The sequence below is a fragment of the Schistocerca serialis genome, unplaced genomic scaffold (assembly GCF_023864345.2).
Source record: "Schistocerca serialis cubense isolate TAMUIC-IGC-003099 unplaced genomic scaffold, iqSchSeri2.2 HiC_scaffold_1298, whole genome shotgun sequence".
NCBI classification, from domain to species: Eukaryota; Metazoa; Arthropoda; class Insecta; order Orthoptera; family Acrididae; genus Schistocerca; species Schistocerca serialis.
Window position 1 is genome coordinate 325,421 of NW_026047511.1, and position 6,841 is coordinate 332,261.

Genomic DNA, 6,841 nt, shown 5'->3' on the forward strand with positions numbered 1-6,841 from the left:
GGACTCGCTACGGCTCGCATCGTTACGTCGCCCGCGCACGCCTTTGTTCGTTCCAACCACAAGATATGGCAGGACGCAAGGGGAACAAGCTAGCAGCCGCGCTGGAACATCTCATCAGTGCTTTGGGGAGTTCCCGCGGCCGCAGGCGACCACAGAAGCCGAAGCACAAGCGGCGTTCACTGCAACACGTGCAGTGCTACAGGTGCCAGCAGTTGGGGCACGTGGCGGGTGTCTGCCGAAACGCAGCCGCGTGTTTGAAATGCGCGGCGGCACACGACACCCGTAACTGCCCCAAACCACGTGGAGCCGCCAACACATGCGCGAATTGCGGCGGACCTCACGCCGCCAACTCGCGCAGCTGCAGCTACCGCCGGCAGCACACCACAGCAAGCCCTGCGGTGCCTGCCGCCAAGTCGGCCGCACTGCCTCCCCGCTCCGGCGAGGGGCGCCCGTCGTGCCGCGTTGAAGCGGCAACCGACCAAGCGCTGGCCGACCTGCAAGCAGCCATCGCGGCCGAAAGGGCCGCAACGAAGGACGAGCTCGTGGCCGTCCACCGGCAGCTTCAACAGCTGCGGGAGGAGCTGCGGCTTCTCAAGAAGTCGCCGCCTGTGCCAGCTCCCCCCGCCCCTGTGAGGCACCCATTGCGGGTGGATGCCGCCACTCAGACGTCCACCGACCCGCCTCCTGCAGCAATGCAGGCGGCGTGTCGCATGGAAGTGGACGTCGGGACGCCTGCACCGTCTCCCCGCCTGGAGACAGAGGCAGAAGAAGAGCCATCCGACAACGACTTGCCGACCGCTTCTTCGCAAGATGAAGAAGAGGCGGAAACCGAAGGACTGCCCCTCCCGCTCCCCGACGAGCGGAGTGTGCAGCCCTTCCTGAAGAAGATCGTGGCGTCGCTGAAGGACGGGACGTACCCTCACGGGGACAATCCGTACCCCTTCACGCCGGCGCCCGCGAAGCCACCTCTTCCGCACGTACCGTGCGACCTTCGCCACTCGCGTGGCATGTTGCACGAAGCGATAACACGGAAGGAACTCAAACTGCTGAACAGCCACCCCATCTTCACCCCTTCGGACTGGGACCACATCACTGAGGCCACAGCGAAGTGGGTGCGGGAAGAGTTTCGCTCCGGCAGGCGTCAGCCTGCCCCAGAAGATCAAGCAGCAGTCGACTACTTCGCTAGACTAAACTCAGCGAGGTAGCCAGAGGCCAATTCCACCGAGAGGCCACACAGATGACAACAGCGCTGATAAAGGAGGAACAGCAGCCACGCTGCTTAGCCTCCTCCATCTCCAGACAGATGATGTCTGTGATTTTGAGTGAGTGAGTGAGTGCGCCGGCACGCACTCCGCTGCTCGACTCGCTGCCGCTCGCACCGGTCGTTTTCGTTTCCGTTTCGTGTGCACCGTCGCTAGCCCATCGCCATGTCCGGACGCGGAAAGGGAGGCAAAGTCAAGGGCAAGTCAAAGTCCCGCTCAAGCAGGGCTGGGCTCCAGTTCCCGGTCGGCAGAATCCACCGCCTCCTGCGCAAGGGAAACTACGCAGAGCGCGTCGGCGCCGGGGCGCCCGTCTACCTCGCCGCCGTCATGGAGTACCTCGCGGCTGAGGTGCTCGAGCTGGCCGGAAACGCGGCCCGCGACAACAAGAAGACGCGCATCATCCCGCGCCACCTGCAGCTTGCCATCCGCAACGACGAGGAGCTCAACAAGCTCCTGTCGGGCGTCACCATCGCACAGGGTGGTGTCCTGCCCAACATCCAGGCCGTCCTGCTGCCAAAGAAGACCGAGAAGAAGGCCTAAAGGAGGCCAGGCAATCGCAGCGCCGCGTGCTCCCCTGCACGCAACGCGCTTTGCCGGCTCGGCTCGGCCCACAACAATCGGCCCTTTTCAGGGCCACCACACAAACCTACGTCCAAAGCAAAATTTCAGTCGTCCTCGCCGCACCTTGTTTTGTTTTAACTTTGCACTTTCACAGCACAGCCGCCGCCGGCGCACGTCCGCCATCTTGTCGTCCACACAGCCCGTGTGGCCCAACACACACACACACACACACACACACACACACACACACGCACACATTTTGCACGGTCGCAGTCGCCTTCCAAACGACAACGGCAGCAATAATGACCATTGTTAAAGGGAGGCGTGTCGACACACCGCCCTCCACTCCCGCGCGCAACGGCCGTCGACACGAACGAAACAGCTGATCCGGCCGCCTATGCCCACACGCCTTGCCTCGGAAACCCCAACGCCGCCGCAAACACACAGAGCCAAACCACGCAAGCAAATAATCACCGCCTCTCGCACAACAACACACAGCCCGCCACCTCCGTCGCGGTCGATACAAAGACACACAAACGAAGCAGCTCCACACACAGCCAGCCACATGACACGTTTCCTTTCCTTCTCCCCTCCCAGTCACATCACGTCGCTCAAACGGAAAGAAAGAAACAAAGAAAGAAAGAGAGAAAGAAACAAACAAACAAACAAACAACACAGCGCACACACGCAGCAACAACACAGACTCTTTCGCACTTTTCAACTTCCGAACAGTGTGGTGGCCCTGAAAAGGGCCGTTTTCTAGTCTCTCCCACCCACAAGCACGGCCGCGGGAAGGCCAGCGCCCGCTGCGACGCAGCCTAACCGCCGAAACCGTACAGGGTGCGCCCCTGCCTCTTCAGGGCGTACACCACGTCCATGGCCGTCACAGTCTTGCGCTTGGCGTGCTCAGTGTACGTCACCGCGTCGCGGATCACGTTCTCCAGGAACACCTTCAGCACCCCGCGGGTCTCCTCGTAGATCAGACCAGAGATGCGCTTCACGCCGCCCCTGCGAGCCAGGCGGCGGATGGCGGGCTTCGTGATGCCCTGGATGTTGTCGCGCAACACCTTGCGGTGCCGCTTGGCGCCACCCTTGCCGAGCCCCTTTCCTCCCTTGCCGCGGCCTGTCATCCTTCCTTCCTCGGGCAAAGCAAAACGTGCACAAACAGCAGCTGCAGCGGCTCGCGAGTCGGCTACGGTCTGCGCCCAGCGCGCCCGCCGCCCCCCTATATAGACTCTGGCCCGCCCTCCCCCCACCACGCGCAACCGAGGGCATATAAGCGCAGCACGGAGGCGCGCGGGCCCGTTGTCAAGGCAGCACCGGACGCCGCGCCGCACCTAACCTCCACGCACGCCGCTCCGCTACCGCTATGGCCCGCACAAAGCAAACGGCCCGCAAGTCCACCGGCGGAAAGGCGCCGCGCAAACAGCTCGCCACCAAGGCGGCGAGGAAGAGCGCGCCCGCCACCGGAGGCGTCAAGAAGCCCCACCGCTACAGGCCGGGCACCGTCGCCCTGCGAGAAATCAGGCGCTACCAGAAGAGCACAGAGCTGCTCATCCGCAAGCTGCCATTCCAGCGCCTAGTGCGCGAGATCGCCCAGGACTTCAAGACCGACCTGCGCTTCCAGAGCTCCGCAGTCATGGCCCTGCAGGAGGCCAGCGAGGCCTACCTCGTCGGCCTCTTCGAAGACACCAACCTGTGCGCAATCCACGCCAAGCGCGTCACCATCATGCCCAAGGACATCCAGCTCGCTCGCCGCATCCGCGGCGAGCGCGCCTAAACCGCGCCGCGGCACCGCACCGCACAAACAAAAACGGCCCTTTTCAGGGCCACTAACATCTCTCCGTCGCGAGCAAACTTTGTCGGTCGCCTGCCTCTCGCCCCGCAACCCCAAAAAAAAACAAAAACCACCACTTCCCGTCCGTCCGCCACACCCGCTCACTCTGCCTGCCTGCTAGCAGCGCGCAACAATCACACATCATCCCTCCCCGGCGCTCAAAGCGCACAATACCCAACGGCCGACGTCACACCGCACGGGTGGCTGGCCGGCCGCCGCTTTCGTTTTTCGAAATCAAAAAAAACCCGCACTCCACTCCGACGGCCAACGGCCAGGCAGGCGCGCTCGCTCGCTCTACACGCCACCGAAATCCCCCGCCGACTCCTTCCCACATCTCAACGTGCCCCCCCTTGCAAAACATAACACACACACACACAAAGGAACAAAACAAAGACCAGACACGACTCGACAAGACAGACATCCGAGAAGAACGAACGCAGGCAAGCCAACCAACGTATTCAAACAAAACAACGTGACAGAAAACCAACCGTCGGCCGCCGCCACAAACACGGCGACAATCAACCACGACAACAACAACAACAACAACAACAACAACAACACCGCTTACCGCTACCGCCGCCCACACCCGCCACCGACCCCCGCAATCCAACCACCACGGCACGCAAACAGCATCCCCACGGGCATACAGAAACGCCAGACAGACACCCCACACCAAACGCAACACGACAATCAAAACCTTCCCCGACGTGCTTTGATGGCCCTGAGAAGGGCCGTTTTGGGCCGCGCGTCTCTTGCGCGCCACTAGACGACGACGGGGGGTGGGGACGACGGAGTCAAGCGCCAAACCCTTCCTTTCCCATCTCTTTCTACTTCTTCTTCTTGGGCGAAGCCTTCGCCTTAGACGGCGTCGTCGCCTTCTTCGGGCGCGGCGCCTTCGGCTTCTTCGTCGGAACCTTGGCGGCCTTCTTCGCCTTCGACGGCGACTTGGCCTTGGCCGGCTTGGCCGCAGCCGCCTTCTTCGCACCCGCGGGAGCGGCCGACGCCGCAGACGCCTTCTTGGCGGCGCCCGCCTTCCGACCGGTCGCCGCCTTCACGCCACCAGCCTTCTTTGCGCCGGCCGCACGGGCGCCCTTCTTCTCCTTGCTGGCCGGAGCGGCGCGCTTCTTCTTGGCACCGCCAGCACGAGCCTTGCCGCCCTCGGCCGCCCCCCCGCCGCCGGCGCCGGCAAGCTTGAACGAGCCGGACGCGCCCTTCCCCTTCGTCTGCACCAGCTCGCCCGCCACGACGGCCGACTTGAGGTACTTCTTGATAAACGGCGCCAGCTTCTCCGCGTCCAGCTTGTAGTGCGCGGCTATGTACTTCTTGATCGCCTGCAGCGACGACCCGCCGCGCTCCTTCAGACTCTTGATGGCGGCCGTCACCATCTCAGAGGTGCGCGGGTGCGCAGGCTTGGCGCGCGGCTTCTTCGCAGACGACGCAGACTTGGCCTTCTTCGTAGTGCCGGTGGCGGCGGGTGCCGCAGCAGTCTCGTTCGTAGCCGCCTGATCTGCCATTTCGACGACGCGCGTAACACACAGCGAGAGCGAGAGCGAGAGCGAGCGGGACGGCAGGCACGCAAGCACAGCACAGCAGAGCAGAGAATCACAAGGGCCCAGCCAGTGTCGCGGGCGGGCGCGGACGGCCGAGAGAGCGGCCGCCACTCTGCGCGCCGCCGCGCCGCGCCTCCCGCGCTTGCTACCGCCCAACGTCCGACAGCCTGTGCGGAGCAGCCCCAAACCTGCGCCACAACCGCCCGCGCCTTTCAAACCACCGAGGATGGGGCTACACACAGCCACACCACAGTCGCCAACCAGTCGCCACGGCAGCGCCGCAAACCACGGCCAAACTGCAGCTACCGCGCGCTACAGCCTGGGTCGGCCCGCCGAGAATCGCCGCCCCCGCCCAAATGCCGCCCCCACAGCCCCAGCCGACGACCCGCCACAATGGCCAAACCTTCGGCAAAACTCCCACACCGTCGCCGCGGCAGCCCGGCCAGCGCGGCCGGCGCCACAGCCACACAAGCCGAGGCGTGCGGCGATGACGGCCGTGCAAACGCGCCTCCGCCGCCCCATCGCCTTCCGTCGCCCTCCCGCCGTTTCCCGATCGGCCCGCAGCCGTCGGGCCACATCGCGCGCCGTCCTCCTCCTCTCGCCCGCCAACATTCACAGCCGTTTCTCAACAATTGCCCGCCGCAACAGGCGCCGCCGCCTGCGCAACAGGCGCCGCCGCCCCTCGCCGCTTCCGACCCAACCCCTCGACCGAGGCAAACCGCAATCCGAATCGACAGACCAACCCAATCTGCCGTCAGCACACACGCCAGCCGACCTTACACGTTACGCGTTACACATTACGTTTACACGTCTAGGTTAGGTTAGGTGGACGTGGGTTAGGTTAAGGGGACTTGGGTTAGGTTAAGCGTCAAACTTAGGTTAAGCATTCAAACACGTCAGGCGTCAGAGGCTAGGTTAGGTTAGGTTAGGTTAGGTTAGGTTACACGTTAGGTTAAGGGGTCAGTGCTAGGTTTAAGAAGCGTCAAACGTAGGTTAAAAAAGCGTTCAAACGTGAGGCGTGAGCCGGACAGCTTACCGTACGTAGACGTTAGGGGCTCACAGGCTGAGCTCACCTCGCCACACCACAGGTTAGGTTCGGTTCGCTCGGCTCAGCGTAAAGCGCCGAGGTCAGGGTTACGTTCGTTCACCTTCGGGCGCCACACTTTCGGTTGAAAGGTCGCGACGGGACGACGTCGGCAGGCACGCCGCAAACGAACAAAAACGTACAGACGACGTCGAAAACCGCCGACAGACGGGGGAGCAGCACGACCACGACCAGATACCGAGCGCGAACGAGACACACGCGAACCACCCCCACCGGCCAAAGGGCACCACACAACAACCCAGAGCACCACGTGTCGACACCAGAGCAACCCGCCGCTCACGCGACATGGCTGGCACCGAAGGGCAACCGCCCGCAACTGCGCTTTCCGCGCCGGCCCGGATGCACGTCGTGCTACAACAACACCACTACCGTACACAGCCGCTGTTCACAACATCACTATCATGCGCGCCCGCGGCTCGCCGCCGTCGCAGTCGCAGCCCCAACGCCAGCACCATTCACACGCACCGCAACACAGCTCGCCGACACAGCCGAACAAAACAAACACCACACAACAACAGCAACAACG